Below are 26213 nucleotides of genomic sequence, written 5' to 3'. Positions count from 1 at the left end.
TATATATACGTATGTATAAAACCCATTGCTGTCGAGTCGATTCTGACCCATAGCGATCCTTGAGGACTGAGTAGAACTGCCCTGTAGGGTTTCCAAGGAGCAGCTGGTGGATTTGAACTTCCAACCTTTTGATTAGCAGCCGTATCACTTAACCACTGTGCCACCAGGGCTCCAGATATATTATATATGAGTGTGTATATACACATATATACATGTATATACATATATATATATATTTAATTTAAGGAATTGGGATCTGGCAAGTCTGAAATTTGTAGATCAAGCCAGCAGGCTGGAAATTCAGGCATTTTATGCTTCTGTCTTGAGGCAAAATTTCTTCCCCAGGAAGCCAGTTTCTGATCTTAAGGCCTTTAAGTGATTGAATCAGACCCACTCACATTTTCGGGGATAATCTCCTTTATTTAAATACAACTGGTTGTAGATATTAACATCTACAAAATACTTTCATAACAATACCTAGAGTAGTAGTGTTTGACTAAATAACTGGGTACTGTATCCTAGCCAAGTTGACACATAAGACTAACCATCATAGTCGACCCCTTGTCAACTTAGCATCTGTACACATCTCCTTAAACCATACTTAATCTCCAAATAAAGACAATAACAAAGTCATACTTCTGCTTAACATGATGCAATTACCCTGCATGTTACCAAAAACACAGTTTCCCTAGAAGAGCATCCAAAGTCCTCCAGTGACATTCATTCTTCTCCTTGATATCCTGTAACTTAAATATCATAATGTGAAGTTAACTATTATTACTACATCTTACATTATATGATAAGAGTGTAAGGAAAGTAAGAAAACAAAGATACAAATACACAAACATATAAAAAAATAAATACTCAACAATTATAGTCCTCATTTCTGCAACTGGTCTTGTGCTCATACTTAGTCATTGTAACTACCTCCTTCTACTACCCATTCCATATTTCTCTTGCCTTCAGGAAGCATCCCAGCTGATCATAGTTCTTTACTTGGAGTGACCTGAACCTTTATTCCTGTAGGGTCTGGGTCATTATTACTCCTGCCTGAATTGGGTTTTTATAGCTTTCCATTAAGTTTAATTACAAGGCATGGTAGTACAAAGAGATGCCCTAAGGGATCGCCTGTATCCCAGACATACTCTTCTCTACCTCCATTGCATGGTAGCAGTCCAGTTTTCCCTTGTTAATCAGGATCAGTCACCCCAGTTAATAGGGAGTAGAGTAACTCCCTTCTTTGTGTATTGATTCAGAGGCAAAAAGAGCTCAAAGAGGCCAGGTGGTGGTCTTAACTTCCAGTTCAATGGAATCCTTCCTTTGGAACTAAGACTTCTAGACCAGCAGACAATAAGGTTGTGGTGACACGAAGCAAAAATTTTGCTAGTTGGATCCCTAAGGGTAATAGTGAGTGGTGCCACTCTCATTTCTACTTCTTGATTTCTGGGCCCATGAATCCTAGCTATAGGACAAACAGCACCATATATTGGATGATTATTTAGAGCATACACAACCTTCTAGAGAACATTGCCCTATCCTGCAAAGTATTGCCACCCAGCTGGCGCAGTAACTGAGTCTTCAAAATGCTATTCTAATATTCTATTAAGCCAGCTGCTTCGGGTTGATAAGCAGCCTGGTAAGACCAGTGAATTCCATGAGCTTGGGCCCACTGCTGTATTTCATTTGCTGTTAAGTGAGTTGTGATCAGAGGCAATGCTGTGTGGAATACTGTGACAGTGGATAAGGCATTTTGTAAGTCCACAGATGGTAGTTTTGGCAGAAACATTGCCTGTAGGGAGGGCAGATTTGTATCCAGAGTAAGTGTCTATTCCAGTAAGAACAAAACGCTGCCCCTTCTATGATGGAAGCAGTCCAATGTAATCAACCTGCCATCAGGTTATTGACTGATTACCCCAGGAAGTGGTGCCATACTGGGGACTCAGTATTGGTCTCTGCTGCTGGCAGATTAGATACTCAGCTTTGATTGTAGCCAGGTTAGCATTTGTGAGTGGAAGTCCATGTTGCTGAGCTGATGCATAACCTCCATCCCTGCCTCTGTGGCCACTTTGTTCATGAGCCTGTTGGGCAATGACAGGAATGGCTAGGGAAAGAGTCTGGCTGATATCCACAGAATGGGTCATCCACTTGATTATTAAAATCATCCTCTGCTATGGTCCCCTTTTAGTGAGCACTCATGTGGGGCCCAAATACCTTCACACTTTTTGCCAATTAAGAGAAGTCTATCCACGTATCTCTTTCCCTTACCTCCGTGTGACCAATTTTCTGATGATGTTCCTTCCAAGTCCCTCACCATCCAGCTAAAACATTGACCACAGCCCAAGAAATGGTATATACTCATACCTCTGGCTATTTCTTCTTCTAAGCAAGATGAACTACCAGGTGTGCTGCTTGAAGGTCTGCCCACGGGGAGGATTTCCGTTCATCACTGTCCTTCAAGGGTGCTCAAAAAGGGGCTGTAATGATACAGCTATCCACTTTCCAGTGCTGCCTGCATATCTCGCAGAACCATCTGTAAACCCGAGTTTTCTTTTCCTTAGTCAGATGATTGAGGTAAAGCCCTATGAGGCCATAGGTAATGGCTGGGAATTGAGTGAGGGGCCAAAACTCTCTGACAGTTCATTATATTTCTGTTCACTTGACCTAGAACTCTTTACCTTATATGGATCAAGTAAGAATTTAGTAGGCTCTTCATCTGTTGTCTCCTCTAGGAGCACCATGATCCACTAGCCAACAGCAGGGGTCTCTGCCAGTCAGACTATACTGATTACTGTTCTGGCTTCACTGTATGGTAATCATGCTCATCTTGTCTTTGGCAGTTATGTGCCACCACTTGGCTCCTGCCACCCCAGGATTTAATTTTCCTCATTGTATTTAAGGATCCTAGTTCAGTGGCAGTGTTCCCACTGTAATGTCTGACCTACAGAGAAGAGTGACTATAGAGCTCTTTAAGGCTGGAGCACCCCTCACAAATTTATTTCTAACAGTTGTGGTAAAAAGACCCTTCTGGGGTAGGTTTGTAGGTCTTAGACATGATAAATCCACTTAATAAACCTTTGGATATCTTCTTCTGCAGTATATCAAGGCAGTTCTGGCATTTCAACTTTATTTAGTGTAGGGCAACTTTTGGTTCATGTTTTAGTCAACCAACCAAATTGTTAGGGCTGTTTCTAACATCTTGAGATATAACACTGAATGCATAATCTCTACTTAGTGGGCCCATAGCAATAAATTTGGCTGATCCAACTTTATGTTCTTTCCACCATTATACAATACTCTTAATATCCGTTCTAATATGTATTACCTAGATATCTGTCTCTAAAAATTGGAGAAATCATGCATTTTGTTTGGAGTATTGTGCACCTCTTCATGGATCAGATTTTGTACCTCCAAACCTTTTGGGTCTTGCCAGGACTTGAGTCTGGTTATATGTCTGGAAGCATATATGTCTGGTAGAGGTAGGTCCTGAGAAGAATCAGCAGTGTCTTGCAAGGCAGCTACTCAGGAGAGGTCACTATAGTTTCCTCAGGCAAAATGGGGCTGACCTCCTCAGACAGCGGTGGAAGGGTTGATTGTATTGACAAGGAAGACTCAGCAGAATTTAATTCAGTGTCCTTAGCTTCAGTGGTATTTGCCCATATGTCCCCATTTCAATTTTCAGGATTCCATTCCTTCCCAATCAGTACAGCAAATTAATAGCAAACACCCTGCAAGGTTGGGAATTCAATTTGCCTTGTAATTCAGCTGCTGACAGGATGAGACCCTGAGTTTGGTTTTCAAAAATCTCGTTTCCTTTGCTACAGGCGATAAGAGTTCATTTCAGGACAGACAAAGAAGCTTTTAGATCATTTATGTAGAGCTTGAGCTGGCAATTTGAAGCCCTTATCTCACCTTTTTCTTTCCCCACTGTTTCTTGCATAGTTTGGAGCAACCATCCAATCTTATACTCATGAGTTTGACAAAAATGTTCTAATACATGCCCACCCACAACATTGCCTTTTATAAGTATTTTATTAGGATTATCCAATGGTGATATTTTGTGTATGTCTATTGCCACATCATGCCATGAATTATCAATTCCCTCTTTACCACTGGACTTAGAGTCATTAGTGACTTTCAGTCTAATCAGATTAGAGAACCGCTTCCAGAAACCCCAAAATCAATTCATAAAAATCATTCTTAAGATTCTCTCCCCCTAGAACCAGTCTCAGTACCAAAATCTGTATCAGTCAAGGTTCTCCAGAAAAACAGAATTGGCTCATGTGATTGGGGGGCTGGCAAATCTGAAATCTGGCAGGCATTTCAGGGCAGGCTGACAGGCTAGAAACTCAGGCAGGAGTTGGTGTTGCAGCCTTGAGTCTGAAATCTTTAAGGCAGGCAGGTTGGCTGGCAACTCAGGCAGGGGTTGATGTTCATTGTATTTTCTTGTAAACCTCCTCTTTCTCTATGCTACTCCTTTTGATGAATGGCAACATTATCTATCTAAAGAGTTACTAAAGCCAGAAACTTGGGCGTGCCCATTTTTACATACCTGTCTCTGTACCTCCCATCTAATCTGTCCCAAAGTTTAGTTAATTCTGTCTCCTTAACGTCTTCACCGTTCTTTTTCATCCTCACTGCTACAGTTTTAGACCTCATCATCACTCACTCAAAAATGTTTTTCATTATTTATAGCTGACTCTCTGCCATCAGTCTTAAACCTCTCCGATTAATTCTCCATACGGCTGCCAGAGTCATATTCTTAAATGCAAATTTGATCACTGTTGCCCTAAATAGTAACTTTCAGTAGTTTTTCTTTGCTTATGGAATAGTTACGATGTCTACTTTTCCAGACTTATCTCTTATTGTACCTCTTCTTCTCATCCTCCTATTCGTCTCCAGTCTCTTACAGTCCCATGCTGTGCCCTGGTCATGCAGTGGTTAAGTGCATGGCTTCCAGCTGAAAGGCCAGCTGGATTCGAACCCACCAGTGGCTCAATGGGAGAAAACACCTGGTGATCTTCTCCTGTAAAGATTACAGCCTAGGAAACCCTGTGGGGCAGTTCTACTCTGTCTCATAGGGTCGATGTGAGTCAGAATCAACTCGATGGCACACAACAACAACATTGAATAACATGTGACTATGGGCAGGGTTTTTCTTTCAGATCAAAAGCCGGTATGACTTTGGTGGGCCATGAGACCCTTCCATCATACCAATAAAATATCTGGAACCTGATGCATTAGTAGTTTTTTTTTTTTGGACCAGGTTTTTAAAATGTGTGTATATCAGTTTCCTGGGGCTGCCATAACAAAGCACCACAAACTGAGTGACTTGAAACAACAGAATTTTATACTCTCACAGTTCTGGAGACTAGAAGTCCAAAATCAAGATGTCAGCAGTGCCATGATCTCTCTGAAGGCTCTAGGGGAGGGATTCTTCTTTGCATAGCTGTCATAGATTCAGTTGTGTCCCCCCAAAATATGTGTATCAATTTGGCTAGGCCATGATTCCCACCATTTTGTCATCTGATGTGATTTTCCCATGTGTTGTAAATCTTATCATTATGATGTTAATGAGATGGATTAGCAGTAGTTATGTTGATGAGATCTAGAAGATTAGATTGTGTCTTAAGCCAATCTCTTTTGAGCTATAAAAGAGAGAAGCAGCAGAGAGACACGGGGACCTCATACCACCAAGAAAGCAGCACCCAGAGCAGAGCACGTCCTTTGGACCTGGGGTCCCTACACCTGAGAAGCCCCTAGACCAGGGGAAGATTGATAGTAAGGATGTTCCTCCAGAGCCGACAGAGCAAAAGCCTCCCTCTGGAGCTGACACCCTGAATTTGTACTTGTAGCCTGCTAGATTGTGAGAGAATAAACTTCTCTTTGTTAAAGCCATCTGCTTGTGGTATGTTTGTTATAGCAACCCTAGGTAACTAAGACAATAGCTTCTGGTGGTCCCAGGCATTTCTTACTTGTAGCAACGTAAGTCCAATCTCTTCCTTCACATTCATGTGACCGTCTTCTCTTTGTGTCTCTTTGTATCTGTGTCTCTTTTCCTCTTTTTGTAAGGATACTAGTCATATTGGCTTAGGGCTCACCTTACTCTCCAGTATGACCTCATGTTAATTTAACCAGTTACATCTGCAAAAGACCCTGATTCCAAATAAGGTCACATTCACAGGTACTGGAGATTAGGACTTCAGCATATCTTTTTGGGAGACACAATTCAACCCACAATGGTATGTATAGGTAGCGTGTACATCGTACAAAATTCATATGGTTTGAAAGTTACATGGTAAAAATTGACTCCCTGCCTCCCCTTTTCCCTAGCCATTCACTTCTTTTCATCAGTTTCTTGTGTAATCTTCCAGAGATACTTTGTGCATCTATAAACATACACTTAAATATATAATAATAAATATTAGGGAAAAATTAAGACACACATTTCAGTATACATGTAAAGACTAAGTGTCTTATAGTTGATACATAGTTTTTACAAATCACATTATTTCATAGAACCACATGGGAGAGAGGCAGGGATGGGGACACACAAAACAGAAATGAAAACTAGTGAAAATTTCACAAAAGATAAATTTTAAGAGTCAACAAAAGTAACAGTGTTCTATTATCTAATTTTATCTTAGCATTTAGAAGATTAAAGAATTTACCTGAAAGTTAACCTCCATCATGAAGCCCATCTTGGGTCCTCTAGGTAGAATCAACCACTATTTTTATGCCTCTTTTTTCTATCATAGAACTAATAGTGGTTTATTACAGTTTATTGTTTACATGTGTACTTCCCCCATTAGCCTTGAGAGTCTTGTGCAGGCAATGATGTTGAATAATGAATGAGTTCTTTACATATGAATGACTTCAAAAGTAGAGGATTCATTCCTACATTCTTTACATTTTTCTTTGCTGACAGTTCCATTCCTTTTCTGCTGTTTACCCTATTAAACAGATGAGGCTGACTCTGTGCCTTTTGTCCCATCCTATAATTCTTCCACCAAGCTGTCCTATTTTCTTTTACTTTGTGGTATACTTGTTTCACAGTGGACTTGGCCTTCCCTGTCGTTAGAACTGAGCCTGGTTTCCTGTTCCCTTTAGATTAGAGTCAATTCATTTGAGGATTCTTAATCAACTCCTGTTCCCATTCCAGTTCTGTCATCTATCATGACAGTCACTGGTAGTGGCACAAAACAAGGAGAGTTCCTTTTTCTGCTGTTTACAACCTAACAGGGGAAGATGTGTCCTTGACATCCAGAATAGTGATCTGAAATGTGCTGTCTCACGGAATCTCTCTCTCCTGTGTCAGGGCCTAGAGTGGTCTTCTGCTCGCCTTTGTTATACTGACACTTCAGTTCTAGGTGAGAGGAACAGAATATAAGAAGGTTCTCAGAGAGAATGAGCATGTCAGATTCAAAGGACCAAAAGAAGCCAATGTTGCTATGGCTAAGTGAATGATGGGGATAGTGATAAGGAAGAAATAGGCAAGGACTAGATTGTGCAGACTTTATAGGCTTTGTTTAATGAGTTTAGATTTTATGCTAACTGGAATAGGAAGCCATTGGTGCTTATTGTTGGTAATATAATGGAGAGACATTTTGTTTCTGGCTAAGGCACATGACAGTCAATTATATCATCATTTACATAAGAAAATGTTTTTCCATTTGTAAACAATTCATTGAGTTTTCTAAGAGTTTCATTTATGTTTAAATCCACAGTTTTTTTTTAAGATTTGAGAAAACTAGAATATTAATATATAGTCACTTACTATGATTTGTTAATAGACCAGCTGGTTAATTAAAGAACATTAACTATTAATTCCTTTTCCCCCCATATATGTTTAGAGATGACGTAACACTACTCAGACAAGACGTCCAAGACCTACAGGCTTCACTTAAGGTTGGAATAAAAATAATTATAATTGTTTATTTTCAGTGTTTCAGATAATAAAAGAAAAAGAGTAGTTAAAAAATCTTTTTTATTTTTCACTAGAAAGAAAAATGGTACTCGAAAGAATTAAAGAATTAGAAAAATTTGAAGGGTTGCAGCAGCAAGTAATTGCTTTCAAATCCTTGAAGCATGTTTATTGTTTATTTTCAATGTGGAAAATTAAGCATAATGCCTATAAGCAGATGGCCTGATACAAATAACTTCCTAATTTGTTTCCCAGTGTGTTTAATAGCCTACAGCATATGCCCTTTGCAGTTTTAATAAATGTACAGAAATACTTGGGAAGTGAAGATGTAACTTCTTAAAGGTGCTTTTGTTAAGAATCAGTTATCTTAAAGATTGTTTTTTATATCAGGCTGCTTTATTCTAATTGTGTGGCAGCATACCTGAATAGTTATAAAACAGTAGTGAACCTGTTCAGTGGAAGTGTGTTTGTAACAAATTGGAAATAACTAGAATGTCGGTTGGTAGGGGAAGGACTATTGTTTAGCTATTTACAATTTATATTAGTGAAGATTGTTTAAAAACTGAGAACACGCATATTAATCATAGGTTTTAGAAAACAGAATAAAAGATAACATATATATCTATGTACACATACACACACACACTGTGTTGCTTTACATAAAAATAACAGCAAAAAACATAAAATCACTTTTATCAAAAGTGGTTATCTGTGACTGGTGGGATTATTTTTGACATCATAGATTGTTTATATTTTAATGTATTTTCTAAATAAACGCCTTAACCGATTGTGATTTTTATTCTAAAACGGTACTGACTTTTATAGTAAAAGTACATAAAGAATAATGAATTTTACCAAATCCATTGTATAGTTTTTATTTTTAGGAGTAAAGTGGGTACACTTTAAAAATAGTTCAAATATTTTGATAAAGTAATTAGTGATCCCTTTGTGCGTTATCTTAGCACATTATGGCTGTCACTCAGCCTTCTATTTTCTTTGTACCAAGAATTGTCATTGATTGGAAAAGACAAAAACCAATAAAGGAATAATAAGGTACCAGTTTTATTACTACTCAGCTTCTTTAATTGCAGATGCTGTTAGCGTTAAAGAGCCTTTTAGTTATCTAAAATACTGATAGTTCATTTATTCATGTTTTACCTAGATGCCATTAACAATTAATCAGACATGGACTGTATTATTTTCTCTACCTGACAACAGAGAGGAAATTGTTTATTACATTTGAGGTGACTATTTCCCATTTAATTAATTAAATAAATTCTCCGCAGTGCAATGTGTAAATTTTTTTGGTAAGAAATTTACCTTTGGGGGAAAAATGTATTTTAAATATTGATGATTCTTAGCAATTAATATGTCTCATTTCTCAATGTACAAGAAAAGAAAAAATCAGGTGTACTATGAGATGCCTTTTTAAAGTATTTCAGATGTGTATAATTCTTTTAAACATGAGAATAATGCCAAGGTGGTATATTTTGTTTCTAACGCACATGATGAATTAAACCTGATGCAGTGTGCTTTTATTTTTGCTTCTTTTAAAGACGGTTTATAATCCTGAACTAAAAAGTCTCCTTTTAAAGCCAAATTTGTTAGTAGTGTTAGTTCAATGGCATATTTTAGCCTCTATGCAAATTTTCAAATATTATAAGATTGACTCTTGTCTACTGATTTAAGTATTTACTTTAGAATCTATATTTATATTATAATAATCTATATTATTTATTTGTTACTGGTTTCATGGAATTTAAGATGCCATCTATTCCAAGACCTGTAATAATTTTCACATGTCTTAGTTCTGTCTTAAAACCAGTGAACTGCAGTTAGATCGTTATACCAGTCTGCCTAGTGGTACCTTAGAGATCTGGAAGAATGTGAGCTGATCAAACTTTAATTTGCACCAAAATCTTATTACTTACCTAACAGAATGTGACTTTCAGAGATTTTTAACATTGACAATTGTAACAGTGTTATCTTTTTCTTTTAATGTATTTGTCTTTTGTTTCCATTGAGGAGTCTAAACCTCATGGATTGGTGGCTGATTCATCAGCAGGTAAATTATTTAAAGCACATATATATATCTATATTTCCTTTTCCTTTTTTTTTCTTCAATGCCTGCTAAATTTTTTTTTTTTTTTTGTGATTATATTTTATGGCTCTAAAAGAGTGAAAATAATGGTCATATTCTAGGTTTAGAAAGTTACCTGTGGACTTTATAATCAGTCAACTCAAATTTTAGTAGTTTCTAGTTTATTATTTTCTGAAATTAGAAATAAACTTCTGGAATATTACAGTGATATGGTTGTTTAATGTAAGGTTAAATCTATTGTAAGGAGTTATATATTCTTCTTGCCTAGAGATATAATGATGGAGGTAGCCTCTGTGCAGCTGTGTTTTATTGGAGGAATGCTCAGTGTTTTGAGGTTACTTATTGTATTTAATTTCTCTCTGAAATCTCTTTCCTTTATGAGAATGAAGTATTAGGAATTGACCACTTACTTTATTTTATTCAAGGCCTCAATCATTCTTAAGCTATTTCTAATTTTATCACTCTTTATAACTAAGTTTATCAGAGAGGCAGAATATATTCCTTTTTGGTCCGTTTACAGATACAGAAAAATAACTCAAATGTGAAAGCAAAAAACTTTAGACAAATATTTGTAGTTTATTGGGGTGATTCTAAATACGCCTTTCTTTTGTTTCAAATGTTTGTAAACTATGACTTGTGCTTCAGATGAGTCAGAGATGCTTCATTTTTGAGATGTGAAAAAGTGCTCTGCTTTTTTTGTAACTGGGTAAGACTCATGTTGATTGTCATAACTACTGCAATGATTATAAGTAATTACAATTTAATAAATGTAATTAACATTGTATTTAAATAACTACTACACTTTTTGTAGAGCTACAGTCTTTGGAACAACAATTAGAAGAAGCCCAAACAGAAAATTTAAAATTAAGCAAATGAAAGACTTATTTGAGCAGAAAGCAGCTCAACTTGCTACTGAAATTGCAGGTAAATGGGACCAGAATTTCCTAGTAAATAAATCAGTCTTATTGTCTTTTGACCATTATATATCCTAGAAGTAAACATAGTATAATAATGTGATAAGACAGTTGTTTATAGACTGTGGTAATGGTTAATGGAATTTATGGATAACAGGGTTGTTACGTAAATTAATTTCAGTTTGTTCTCTTCCCTCTCACTTCATCCCTTCAAAGGAGTTGTTTTATGCTGTAGAATTCTTTTTGCAAAAAGCGAGTTTTCTTTTGTGGTATGCTTAAAGATTAGCTTACAACTATAAGTAACATTTTGAAGAAATAAATAGTATAGTACAGATTTAACATTTGATTATGGTATCAATTATTTATATTCCTTTAAGTAAAATTATATGTACGAGCTTTTAAGTAAAATATTGTATTTGATTAAATATACACTAAAAATCAATGCTAAATAGTAAGTTAATATTATGTGGAATTTATGTGGACAAAACCAGATTTGATCATTTTTAAGTTTATCTTTTAATATAATCAGAAGTATAGTTTTACAGTATTATGTATGTATGGTTATATGAGGAATGTATATTTGAATTAGAGTAATATGTATTTGTATAGAGTAATAGTTGGGAATTTATAAAACTGTCCTTCCCTAAACTTAATGTAATGAAACTAGTGTTTATATAACTATCTTTCATTAGATACAAAGTCAAAATATGATGAAGAAAGGAGTCTTCGAGAAGCTGCTGAATGAAGTGATACATCTGAGAGAAGAATTGAACAGAGAGGCTACTATAATCCAAGACCTGAAGACTAAACTGGTGATTTAGAAACCATTTATTGAGATGTACCTTTATAATTTTTTTAAGTTAAAAAACAAATACATGCTCTGAAGATAAATTTTTAGAAATATAAACTAGTTGCCATCAAATTGATTCATGGTGACCCCACGTGTGTCAGAGTGGAACTTTACTCCATAGGGTTTTCAGTGGCTGATTTTTTGCAAGTAGATCACCAGGCCTTTTTTCTGAGGTGCCTCTGGGTTAGCTGCATTTTGGTTAGCAGCTGAATTTGTTAACTGTTTGCACCACCCAGGGATTCCTTTAAAAATATAGATTGAGTAAAATGGAGGAAATAAGAAATCCTGTGGAGTTCTACCTACATATGTATACTATATGTGTTTTTTAAAAATAAAAATGAATTTTATGATGCATAATTTATAACCTTAGTATTTTTGTTGTTTCTGTCTAAATAACCATCTGTCTTTTTAGTGGTTTCTGTGCCTGTATCTCTCATCCTGACTTTCCCTTGAGCTTTAGGTTTATGTATCCAGCTACCCTTAGCATATATTCAATTGCATTTCTAGCTTTCACTTCAAATTCTACAAGTATAAAATTACTGTATTTCCTTCATAGCATTATTTCTTTCCTTTTTTTGTTTGTACTTTTGATGAATGTTTACAGAACACAAACTAGTTTCTCATTAAACAGTTAGTACACATATTGTTTTATGACATTGGTTAACAACCCCACGACATGTCAGTAGTCTCCTTTCTCGACCTTGGGTTCCCTCTTACCAGCTTTCCTGTCCCCTCCTGCCTTCTAGTCCTTGTCCCTGGGCTGTTGTACACCTTTAGTCTCGTTTTGTTTTATGGGCCTGTCTGATCTTTGGCTGAAGGGTGAACCTTGACAGTGTCTTTATTACAGAGCTAAAAGGGTGTCCAGGGGCCATACTCTTGGGGTTTCTCCACTCGCTGTCAGGCCAGTAAGTCTGGTCTTTTTTTGAGAGTTAGTATTTTGTGCTACATTTTTCTCCAGCTCTGTGCAGGACCTTCTGTTGTGATCCCTGTCAGAGCAGTCAGTGGTGGAAGCTGAGCACCATCTAATTGTATTGGACTCAGTCTGGTGGAGGCCATGGTAGATGTGATCCGTTAGTGCTTTTCCTGGTATCTTGTTTTCTTCATTCTCCCTTGCTCCCTCCCGAAGGGGTGAGACCACTGGAGTATCTTAGATGGCTGCTCACAGGCTCTTAAGACCTCAGACACTACTCACCGAAGTAGAATGTAGAACATTTTCTTTATAAACTGTGTTATGCCAATTGAGCTAGATGTTCCCCAAGACCATGGTCCCCACAGCCCTCTGCCCAGCAGTTCAGTCCCTCAGGGAGTTTGGATGTGTCTGTGGAGCTTCCATGACCTTTTCTTGTACAAGTTGTGCTGGCTTCCCCAGTACTGTGTACTGTCTTACCCTTCACTAAAATTACCACTTATCTATTGTCTATCTAGTGTTTTTCCATCCCAGCCCCCCACCCCCATCGTAACCATCAGATTCTTTCTTTTTCTGTGTAAACCTTTTCATGAGTTTTTACAGTAGTGGTCTCATACAGTATTTGTCGTTTTGTGATTAACTTATTTCACACAACATAATGCCCTCTATATTCATCCATGTTATGAGATGCTTCTCAGATTCATCATTGTTCTTTATCGTTGCATAATACTCCATTGTGTATATGTACCATAGTTTGTTTATCCATTCATCTACTGATAGGCATCTAGGTTGTTTCCATCTTTTTGCTATTGTGAACAATGCTGCAATGAACATGGGTGTGCATATATGTCTGTTCTTGTGACGGCTCTTCTTTCTCTAGGATATAGTCTTAGGAGTGGGATTATCATAGCTGTATTTCTGTCATGGGTATCACGCATTATCAACACTCTCCTCAGTCTTAACCTTGACTCTATCCGTTACTCCTCTCTTTATTTAGCACTTAATAAATACATGAATAAATGGATCCACTACATCAACCAGCAGCAAACCATAATTATGTTTACATATGCTGCTGCTTCATTTTTATTACTGGTTTCCCAGGTTCTCTTATAGAATGTAGCATCTATTGTGTTTGACTGTAATGACCAATAGGCTTAGTTTGTGAAGAAGAGGAAAATAAGTGAAGCACTAAAGATAATTGTGAATTCGCTAGTTTGCACCTTGGGAGGTAATATTAAATTTGAGATAGAGAGCAGAAAGAGGATGTGGCTTGTTGGGGGGAGGATATCTGTGATTAATGTTTTGAATCCAGTAATTGATTTTAGAGAGTGTTTTCATTTTTATTTCTTTGTAGTGAAACCATTCTAAAAGCTTGTGTTAATTAGCTTTTCACTTTTAATTAAAATGTGTTGCTTCACAGCTTCAGAGATCTGGTATAGAAGATGTTGCTGTGCTGAAGAGAGAACTTGTCCAAGTTCAAACACTAATGGACAACATGACCTTGAAATGTGAGAGAGAATCTGAAAAACTGAAAGATGAATGCAAACAGTTACAAGCAGAATATGCTAACTCAGAGGTAATGAAATTCAGTGTACTTAAGTGTGGTTTATATTAACTTGTTTAGCATGTATTGTTAAGTGAAGTTGAGATTTAAGATTTTTTCTGATTGGCCTAACAAAACAGTAATTTGCCTTTCCTTCATCGGATCTGAGTAATATTTGTATACAGTCCATGTGGTCTGATCATCAACATGTTTTACTTTGGCCATATAAAAGTAGACGCCTGGAGAGAAATATTTGCATAAAATAGTATTAGTGTGTTTAATAAATTATGTATATTGTAGAGAGATGGTATTTAAACTTAAATTTACTTAAGGCTAGTGGGTAGGTGGTAATTGAGTTTATCTCAGTTTTGGTAGAGGCAAGGAAAGAATGATTTCGTTTTCTACAACTGTTTTACTTATGTTGCTTAGAAAACGTCAATTTGATTTCTGTTTATTGCATCTGGCGAGGTCCATGTGGATAGTTGCCGTTTATGTTGTTGAAAAAAGGTGTTTGCAATGAAGAAGTCGTTGGTCTTGCAAAATTCTGTCGTGTGACCTCTGGCGTCGTTTCTCTCACCAAGACTGTATTTTCCATATTTTACCAGTCCTTCTTCTTTGTTTCCAACTTCCACATTCTAATCACCAGTAATTATCAGTGCATCTTGATTGCATGTTTGATCAATTTCAGACTGAAGGAGTTCGTAAGTCTTTAATTTCTTCTCCTTTGGCATTAGTGGTTGGTACGTAAATTTGAATTATAGTTGTACTAACTGGTCTTCCTGGTAGGCATATGGATATTATCCCATCACTGACAGTTACACTTCAGGATAAATCTTGAAATGTTGTTTTGGACGATGAATACAACACCATTCCTCTACAATGTATCATTCCTGGCATAGTAGAGTATATGATTATCTGATCAAAAATGGCAAGTACTAGTCCATTTCAGCTCACTAATGCTTAAGATATTGATGTTTATGCATTCCATCCATTTCATTTTTGGTGACCTCCAATATTCCTAGATTCGTATTGCGTACGTTCCTTGTTCAGGTTATTAATGGATGTTTACAGCTGTTTCTTCTCGTTTTGAGTTGTGTCACATTAGCAGTTGAATGTCTCATAAGTTTTGCTCCATCCGTGTCATTAAGGTTGATGCTACTTTGAGGAGACAACTCTTCACCAGTCGTATTTTGAGTGCCTTCCAGCCTGAGGGACTCATCTTCCAGCACTATATCAGACAATGTTCCGCTTTTATTCATAGGATTTTTACTGACCAGTTTTTCAGAAGGAGACCACCAGGTCCCTCTTCCTAGTTTGTCTTAGTCTGGAATGTCCACTGACACCTGTCCACCAAAGCTTAATTTGATGAGTTTTAAAAAAATTAGTATTTTCATGTAGATTTTAATGTCTTTATATGTAATGAGAAGCAGTCAATAAAAATGAAGAAGTTACGACTAGAGTTTATAAAAGACTCAAGGTAAACTTTTTTTTTTCTCCCATTGTTCTTTTGTCAACATGGCTAATTGTAGAAAACAATGATTTTTTTTTTTTTTTACTTTAGAAAAGGTGTTTCTGAGAAAGAAGAAAAATGGTTTAGAATTTTGTTTATGTCTTAACTTCTTTCATGTTTTTATAATACTTACAGTTTTAAGTATTTTGAAATAAATTTAAAAATAAAGGAATTTATTCTTGCTGAGTAATTGAATAGGTGATTTAATATTTCATTATATTTTTAGTAAAACTAGAATAATACTCCCTATTAAATTGATTCGTAGTGATGATGAATGAAGCCCTGGTTATGTTAAGATATTTTGAAAAATTTTAGAGGAGTAATATTATCATTGGAAACAAACTCTTTTTGAGCATCACTAGGTTTTGGATACTGTACTAGAACTTTAGATACATGATCTCGTTTATTTCTTAAAACCTTGTAAGTTAAGTATTAAGTCTGTTTTACATACGAGGAGTTTGAGGCACAGTGAGGTTAAATAACCTTTTCAATGTCAAGAACCTAACATAAAAGAGCTAGGATTTGAACGCAGGTCTTACCCAAAGCCTGTGTTCTTTTCTCTATGTCATGTTGTCTCCCACTGTAGGTGGTCTAATGATTGCCTTGTAAATAAGTTTGTGTTATTAATCTTGACCTAATACTTGGTATTCCTTCTTTTATTTTGCCATATTGTATATGGTCGTCTTTGTATTGAGTAATAGCTTTTTTGAGTTATGTCTCATACCATTCCCATATGAAAATCAATTACTCCATCTTTTTTATTTATAATTCCATTTGTTTTTAGCTTCTGCTTACTCTTTGAATGTATGATATGCATTATTAATTTATTAAAATTCAGTTTTGTTCTCAGTTGAGTGTATTGGTGAATTGTAGTACTTTTCTAGAGAACTGTAGCACTTTTCTAGAACTTACTAGAAAAAATTATTGCATGTCGCTGCTTTTTTTGAACCTAAATGTAGGCATGAGAAACAAAATATATTAAAAGGAATTAAAGAAGCTAAAAAATGCAGTGACTTATTTTTCCTTGGAGCTGAAGATATGTAATCTGGTGTGCATTGTTAAAATTTGTCCTTGTGTTCATTCCTTTCATTGAGTATATACCTATGAATTCATTTGTTGCACAGGGGTATTGGAGGGAAAATTCCTGTATAAAGATTTAGAGGAAATGGATAAAAGGACCCTAAGTTTAAATATTTAAAACAAACAAAACAGAACAAAACAAAAACCATGAAGAGCTCCAGTCACAGGATAGTATAGGTAAAAAGCAGCTCATTGAGATAGTAATTTGAGAATGGGAAACATGACGGAAGCCTGATTATTAGACCTTGGACCAAGGCCGATTCTGTATTAGGAGGAAATGATGCTGAGTTGTAGAGTTGTTGCTCATGATCTTCAAATTCCTAGGATTGTTCCTAAACATATGGGGAGGCCAAGACCATAGATGGAAGTCAAGTGGTCTCAGCTATAGAGAGAGTAGGAATGCAAAGAGACCCAGGAAGTGCCTTACCAAACATTGCTTATTAAATCAGCGAATCCATATCAGCTGAGAGGTTTGTCCATGACTCTGATTTATTAAAATATTTTTGTTATAAACTTGAATGAAAACAAAGAGAATACAGAAATCAGATTTGTGGAAGACACAGTGTTGGGAAAAACAGCTAATACGTTAGACTCAGTAACCATAAAGTTGAGTGTAGTTTAATTAAGTCTGCATCTGGTTAGCAGCTCCTAATGTGATTTTTTCAAATTCTCAGTAAAATACCTATGAATACACAAAAAATCTTGAAAGCTCACAATACCATATACTTGGACCATATACTAGGACTGGCCCATTGTGAGAACCTTAGAGGAATTTACATGGATTACAAGGCTAAGAAAAAGTCATTAAAAGAGGTAACTGGTAAACCCTACATGCTCTGAGACACATGAGCTGACCTGTTTGAAACGGTTTGTCTTTCTTCTGCTTTCTGGCTCTGGATCAGAAGCCCAAGATTCGTTCTAACCACAAACAGACCCTTGCAGGTCTTTTGCTTTGTGTGTGTTTATGACATAGAGTTATCATTTTTTATCTTTTCTATATTTATTGTTGTTCTTGTTGACCATCGAGTTGATTCTGACTCATAGTGGTCCTATAGGACAGAGTAGAACTGCCCCATAGGGTTTCCTAGGTTGAAATCTTTACAGAAGCAGACTGTCACATCTTTCTCCCCTGGAGCAGCTCGTGGGTTCGAACCGCCGATCTTTCGGTTAGCAGCTGAGTGCTTTAACCATTGCATCACAGAGGCTCTTTATCTTTTCTATACGGTGAGCCAATTTTCTCCACATCTTCTACCAAACAATTCATTTTTTCCCCACTAAGTTTTGATGCTACCCCTACAATAGATCAAGATCCTGGGATCTCTTTCTGGACTCTATTCTGTTTTGTTGTTTTATTTGTTCCTGTGCCACTAGCAAGTTTACCACTTTTTTTTTTTATTATTACTTTGGTTTTGTAACATGTCTTAATATATGGTAGGGGAGCCTCTCACACACCCTATTTGTTCTTTTTTTTCTGGAAAGTTGACCTAGTTTTCATGGTCCTTTAATTTTTCATGTAAATTTGACAGATCTTCCCTTTCACCTAGATCCTATTAGGATTTTGATGGGAATTGTATAAAATCATAGATTAGTTTGGAGCAGGGCTTCAAGCCTGTTCATTCTGGTTTAAACCCCTGCTGAGAATCTGCATTTCTAACAAGTTACTAGGAAGTCATACATAAGAATCACATGGGGATCTTGTTAAAATGTAGATTCTGATTCAGTATATCTGGAGTGGAAATGCAAATTCTCAGCAGGGATTGAACTGGAATGAACCGGTTTGAAGTCCTGGTTTGGAGGGAATCAGAATCATTACAACAGTAAGGTGTCCACTCTACCATGAGCATACTTAACCTCTCCACTTATTCTTTAAGTGCTTCAGTACATTGCTACTCAAAGTGGTGCATGTACCAGCAGCATGGTTATCACCTGGAAGTTTTTTGAAATGCAGACTCAGGCTTTGCCTCAGAACTACTGAATCAGCATCTGCTTTTTGAACAAGATCCCAAGGTGATTTGGATGCACTGCTTTAGTAGAATTTTAAAGATTTCTCCAAGAGGTTTCATGTATCTTTGTTAGGCTAATTCCTAGTTTAATACATAGTTCAACAAGGTATTCAGACCCCCTTTGTTGAACTCTATTGACCAGGTAAGCAGTCTAGTGGATTCCGACTCCTGAACTCTATTAAATAATCCTAAATAGTTTTTCTGTGGGATCTGTTGTGAGTTTCTATGTGAATGTTTATATCATCTGTAAATAACGACAGCTGAATCTCTTGACTTTCTTCCCTCCAGTCTCTGTACTTCTTTCTCTTGATTTATTTTATTGTCCAAGACTTCTAATATCATATAGAAGGTAAGGGTAAGAAAGAACATTTTTGTCTAGTTCTCAGCCTTAAATGATTCTAATATTTCTTCAATAAACATTATATTTGCTTCTGAGTTTTAGTAGATAGCCTTATTGGGTTAAGGAACTTTTTCTCTATTTTTAGTTTTCTAAACACCTTTTTTCAAAATTCACAATTGGCCTGAAATATTATTTTCTGCATATGCAAGAGAAAACAATGTAATTTTTATCCTTTAGTCCATTAATATGTTCAATTACCTTGCTATAATTTCTGACTTTGAACTATGCTTACATTCTGTTAATACAGTCATACTTGATCATGACTTTAAAAAATGCTATTTATTAGGTAATATAGACTAAAGCATGTAGTTTTTATGTTAATTAAATAATGGGCATAAAAGTGCACTTAAGATAATTTTGCCAAAAAAGTACTTCATCCTCATTCTTTGCCTCTTTAATCAAAAGAACATGATCCAAGATAGAAACACAAAACTTGTCATGGAGATAAATTACTCTTGTTTGTGACCTAAATAAATATTTGCAGTAAAAGAATGAATACAATTGTTGCCTTTTTCCCATGGGTTTCTGATTCAATAACTTAGATAAAATTTAAAAATGGTGGAGATAAACGTCCTCAGCCATCCCTCACATGCAGCTGTTTCCATGGTATAACATGGCAGTTACCTCCTGGTTCAGCAATGCCTTTGCTCTTTGTACGAAAAAATGATGCCCTTATTTCACAGTCAGAAGCTGGAAAAAACTCAAGTGTCCATCAGCATATGGATAAACAAAGTGTGGTGTATACATACAATAGAATATTATTCAATTGTAAAGAGAAACGAAGTTCAGATACATGCTACAGCATGGATGAACCTTGAAAAGATTATGCTAAATGAAATAAGCCAGACACAAGAGGACAAATATTGTATGATCCCCCTTATATGAAATATCTAGATTAGGCAAATGCATAGAAACAGAAAGTAGATTAGTGGTGGTGGGGGGAGTAGGTCTTGGGTAATGGAGAGTTAGTTGTTGCTTAATGGGTACAGATCTTCTGTTTGGGGTGATGTAAACATGTGAGAACTAAGTAGTGGTGATGGTTGCACAACATTGTGAATATAATTAATGCCACTGAATTGTACACATTAAAATCATTAGAATGGCAAATTTTGTATTAAATATATTTTACCACAGTTTAAAATAAAAAAAGGATGATGCTGTTAACTTCAGTTACCATCTCTGTATAGATGTGGTAGAGAAGACTCAGGCATAACCGTTTGATATACTTGTCCTTCAAGATCTTTTCTCTGTAGCTAAAAATTGTGGTTAGTAAAGCCTAGTGCAATTTACAGTTACACATGGACTTTGTGAACACTCCACTCCAAAAGCCACTCATCGCTGATGTGTGACTGCCAGGCGAGGCTTATTGGCTTTCTCCATGCAAAGCAGCTGCGCAGGGCCCTTGGAAATCAGGCATTCATGGGCTCTTCTCCTCTTGACTGATTATGACAGTACTGCTTCTTTAATCCCTGTTTGTGGGTGTTTGCTTGAGCACCAGTTACTAATCTTGCAAGAATCCAGTGAAACCTCTTTCTAGAAAAAGGAAAAAAGCACATTATTTCCAGAAGTTCAGGATTTCCTGAAGCTCATCCATGGTCTGGGAGACTCAGGGTGGCACAAATGATTAAATGCTCAGCTACTAACCAAAACGTTGGCAGTTTGCATCCACCCAGAAGGGCCTCAGAGGAAGGCCCTGGGGATCTACTTTAGAAAGATCACAGCCATTGAAAAACCTATAGGGCGCAATTCCTCTCTGACACACATAGCGTCACCATGAGTCAAAATCGACTGGATGGTACCTAGTTAGTTTTTTTTTTAATACATATAGTCTGAGTGAGGGTCCGTGGGCTGTAGGTTAAAACTCCTTAAGGCCAGAAAAGAAGGTTAGAAGCATCACAGTATGGTTGGCTTTCACTTTACGTAGAGCCACTCAAGGGATATACTTGTTTTCTTGAGAGTTTCAGTGTTTAGGAGCATACTTTAGGTAACAGTAATTAAAGGCATGTAGCCAGGGTATTAGTGTTTGTGTTGTGGGTAGAGTATGAGTGCAGAGTTGCACAAGATCTCATTAGGACTTCTGTCCCTTTAAGGAATTGTGCCAATAGCCAAAAACATCCATAACCTTCCGCAGATTTGTTTTTATGCAAGCTTCTAGAGAGTGGTCATCACAGAGTACCCCTGGAAGATTGGGTAAAGACCGTGGATGACACCCAGAGTATTCCCAGGACTGAGTGTTGAGTCCAATACCAGCTTCCTGGTCTTTGTGCATCCGGTGTTGTGGTCATATTCACTCACTCATATATATCATTTATTTAGCAAATATTTAATTGAGATCACATTGAATTCAACTGGGTCCAGTGATGGGTGAATTTTCACGTACTCCTTTGCCAGGGAGTATACAATGAAAAAGAAAATCCTTTGGGATAAAGATAAGCTAAAGAGAAAGAAATAACGTTATTCTCATTTAGTTACCACAGCCCGAGTCCTAACAAATACTGTGGTAGAGCTGTTTAGTGTTCTTAGTTGCTGTCAAGTCAGTTTCAACTCATGGCAACCCCATGTGTGCAGGTAGAACTGCTCCATAGGGTTTTCAAGACTGAACTTTCAGAAGCCAATCACCAGGTCTGTCTTCCAGGGCCCCTCTGGATAAGTTTGAACTGCCAGCCTTCAGCTAGTAGTGAAGTGCTTAACCATTTGCACCACCCAGGAACTATAGTATCACAAAACAAAAGTAGGAAGAAAGGTCTGCAATTCGTATTTTACATCTGACATGTATTGTGGTAGGAGGAATAAAATAACAGTTATGCAGTGATTACATACCTAATCCTAATCTTAGATTTTAGGTATTGAGTGATCTATAAATTTTAAATAAAATAAAAAAAATAGATAAAGGGAGAAATTATGTGGGAGAAATAATAGAAGTGCCGAAACACATGTCCTCAGCTAGATTTTAATAAATCAACTTACACTTTGATCAAATCCATTTGTTCTTTTAAAGATCTGAAATAATTAAAACCAGTAAGTAGGACATCCTACTATTTATAACATAACATTGATTTATGCTTCTAATTAACTTCAGAACATTTGCTTACTTTATTTAGACTCTGAAGACTTGCCCCACCCTGGATCCAGAGGAAAAGGACTGCTAGAAACCACCACTGGTTACATAACAGAAAATTCCAGTAATTTGCAAATCTGATCCTCACGTTGTTTTTAAATTAAAATCAATTACAGTTTTTTAATTGAGATTAACTTTTCTCCATTTTGGAAGGCTGTTTAGTAATGGCTTTTTCAGGATCAAGGTACAAAGGAATTTGGGAAAGGATTAGACTTTTTCTCATGCACTGGAACCTTCAAGAATCTGAAACTGAGATAGCCTCAATTCCGCTATTAATTACTATTAGTTGCTGAAATGTAACATTATTTATGTTGAGTTTCTGCAGCCATGGAAAGTACTGAAATAGGTTTTTTAGAAGAAAAAAAATAAAGTGTAGACTAGAAATGATACTACATATTCTCCTAGACCTGCACTTTCCAGTACTATAGTCACTAATCATATATAGTTATTATTGAGCCCTTGAAACGTGATGAGTCAGAATTGAGATGTGCTCTGGTCTGACAGAGACTGGAGAAACCCCGAGAGGATAGCCCCCGGACACCCTTTTAACTCAGTACTGAAGGTCACTGCTGAGGTTTACCCTTCAGCCAAAGATTAGACAGGCCCATAAAACAAAACACAACTAAATGGGCATACCAGCTCAGGGACAAGGACGAGAAGGCAGGAGGGGACAGGAAAGCAGGTAGCAGAGAACCGAAGGTCAAGAAGGGAAGAGTGTTGACGTGTCATGAGGTTGGCAACGAATGTCACAAATCAATATGTGTATTAATTGTTTAATGAGAAAGTAATTTGCTCTGTAAACCTTCATCTAAAGTACAATAAAAAAAAATAACAAAAGAAAAGAAAAAAAGAATTGAGATGTGCTGTGGTTAACACACTGTACTGCAAACTGAAAGACTGGTGGTTCTGATCCACCCAGAGGTGCCATGGAAGAAAGGCCTAGTGATCTACTTCTGAAAAATCCTATGAAACACAATTCTACTTTGATGTACATGAGGTGACCATGAGTTAGAGTCCGCTCAACAGCAACTGTTTTATTTTGTTGTTGTTAAGTGGAAAATACACACCAGATTATGAAGACTTAATATGAAGAAAAAAGAGGGTAAAATATTTCCTTAATAAATTTTAAATAGATTACATGCTGAAATGATAATATTTTTGATGTATTGGATTAAATAAAATGTATTATTAATTTCATTTGTTTCTACTTTTTATGTGGCTACTAGAACATTTATAATGACATATGTGGCTCGCATTACATTTCTTTGGGACAGTGCTGTGCTGGGCATTAAATAAATGACTCAAGTTGAGGGCTTACGTGATTTTTTATAGAGTGGCCTTCAATGCCAGGCAGATAGCAGATGTTAGTTAATTTACTGGAAGGACAGCAATTTAAACTCAAAGTGATTTAAACAAAGAGAAGGCTTCCTGGGGGTGCTCAGAACAGTGGAGACCATTTTTGTTATTGTGTTTGTTTTAAACTTTCAATGATAAATTGCTAGGCTGTTTGGGGTGACACTTTTCATGTCCACTTCAAAGACAACCCTCAATTCTTCAGAATGAAAGACAAGTACGGCAAATCCTCCGTTGAAATAAAAGGGGTAAGATCAAGTTAAACAGGAGGAAGAGTAGAAGAAATGAAAAGTTAATTTAGGGCATTCCTTGGTGGCCAGCATCCATACAAAGAATGTCATCGTTTATAGAAACGCAGTGTAGCAAATATTATCTCCCAGGTCACACCAGCCTGAGATGGAGCAAGGTGAAAAATAATAATAATTAAAAGAAAATATATTATTTCACACCAGTGCCCCCATCAGCTGATTCCTGGAACTTTTCTGAATTTTTCTTGGTGGCTCAAAATGGCCATCGGATGGCCATGAGTGAAACCAGACTGGTCTCTTTCTGTCCCACATTTTCTCTTGGCTCCTAGATCCTGAAAATATACACAGTCATATCCAGGGTCTTTGGTTACCAAGACCCCCCATATCTATGGCGTGCCAGTTCTGTGCCTGGGCTGCTCTCCCCTGATATTTATGGGGTTGCTATTGCTCCCTATGGTTGCTGCCTTCAGCAAACCATCTGAACCTCTTGTGTGTCCTGCGAGGTCCTAAACTTCTAGAACAGCTCTTTCCCCTCCAAAGGAAACCAGGGCCTTCCTGGCTTCTTTCCTCCTCTCTGTGGGGAAGATCCACCTTGGACTTAAATAGCATGGGACTGGGCAAGAGACTGGATCCAGCTCTCAGCCTCTGTCCATCTTGGTGTTTATGTTTCCACAAGCTGTTGTTGGGTGCTGTTGAGCCGATACTGACTCATAGCGACCCCATGTGGCAGAGTAGAGCTGCCCCACAGGGTTATATTGGCTGTAATATTTATGAAAGCAGATCATCAAGTCTTTTTCCCACAGAGTGACTGGGTGAGTTTGAACCGCCAACCTTTCCGTTAGCATCTGAGCGCATAACCATTTTTGCCACCAGTGCTGCCAGAGGGGCCCAGCCCTGAGTCTCACTCTGTTTCAGAAAATGATGTTTATTTCTGCCTGGCCACCTGATGCTAAGTTGAATAATGTATTGTGATTTTAAAAAACGATTTTGCTATGTTTGCATACATTAAAAGGACTTCGTGGATGTAATCCATCAGCCACATGTGTCAGTATCTAAGAAGGTGTAGTCAGGAAATCTTGGGCTCATCAGCTGTGCAGCATGGTCTCAGAAGCTTCCTGAGCCTTGTTTTGCACTCTATACCAGAGGTTGCCAAGTGGCAGCCCCTGGCCCAGTTTCAGCCTCAGATTTCCATTATTTAGTCCACGCAAATACTAAAAATATTTCTTTTAATTGGTTGTCACCATTTTTTAAAAAATCAGGAAACTTCACTTAAGTTTTCTGTCTGTTCTTAAAAAATAGGACCTGGAAACATGTTTTCCATCTCCCCATATGGCAACAATCAGCCAGAGCTGAATAGGAGCCTCTGAGATGGGACCTGCCCTCCACAGTCCTTGTAACTGTCTTGCTTCACTTGTTTCCATTGCCTGCCTGGCCTGTCAGCCTTAAATTTGTTAACTTTAATCTCTGGTATGGAGTAAGTAGCATTTCCTTCATATAGGTTTTTTTTTTTTTAAAAAAAAAAAAAAAACACCTGTTGCAGTCAAATTGATTCCGACTCATAGCGACCCTATAGGACAGAGTAGAACTGCCTCGTAGGGTTTCCAAGGAGTGCCTGGTGGATTGGAACTGCCAACCTTTTGGTTAGCAGCCAAACTCTTAACCACTGTGCTACCAGGGCTCCTCCATATAGGTATCAGGAGGCTGAAATAAAATATTGTGTAAAATGGCTTCCAGTAAGACCTCAGTAATTGTTACTTCTTCCTCCTTGCCAATTGCCATCTAATTGATTCTAACTCATGGCAACCCCACGTGCTCCATAGGGTTTTCAGTGGCTAGTTTTTCAGAAGTAGATCACCAGGCCTTACTTCCAAGGCACCTCTGGTGAACTCAGACCTCCAACCTTTCGGTTAGCAGTTCAGTGTGTTAACCATTTGCACCACCCAGGGATTCCTTCTTCTTCCTTACTTGCTGGTATTTAGGTTTGTGGGCTTACATTGACTTTTAAACATTTGAATAGATTTTCTACTTTGAATACACAGATAATGGTGAAATTAACAAGAAAAGAAAGATTAGACGTGCATCTGAGATGAAGCAAATCCTTTGGGGAAAAGAAGCTGACATTTAAATCCTGAAAAAATGTGTTTGCAAAATAAGATTTTTTGTTTTGTTTTGAGGTTGAAATCGTAGATTGAAGTTATATCTTCATAAATGAACCATTTAAATGAGGACCCAATTCATTGGTAACATAGACGTATGCCTTATACT

General features: G+C 37.0%; 1 pseudogene; it reads left to right on the top strand.

The window, feature by feature from the left end:
- Positions 1 to 22863, top strand: part of LOC101353076 (early endosome antigen 1-like) — a 36458-nt pseudogene extending 13595 nt beyond the window's left edge.
- The last annotated feature ends 3350 nt before the right edge of the window (positions 22864 to 26213 follow it).

This window comes from Trichechus manatus, unplaced genomic scaffold (genome assembly GCF_000243295.1).
Source record: "Trichechus manatus latirostris isolate Lorelei unplaced genomic scaffold, TriManLat1.0 scaffold00119, whole genome shotgun sequence".
In the NCBI taxonomy this organism is placed as follows: Eukaryota; Metazoa; Chordata; class Mammalia; order Sirenia; family Trichechidae; genus Trichechus; species Trichechus manatus.
The sequence above is the reverse complement of the archived record's forward strand: the minus strand, read 5'-3'. Positions and strand labels throughout refer to the sequence as shown.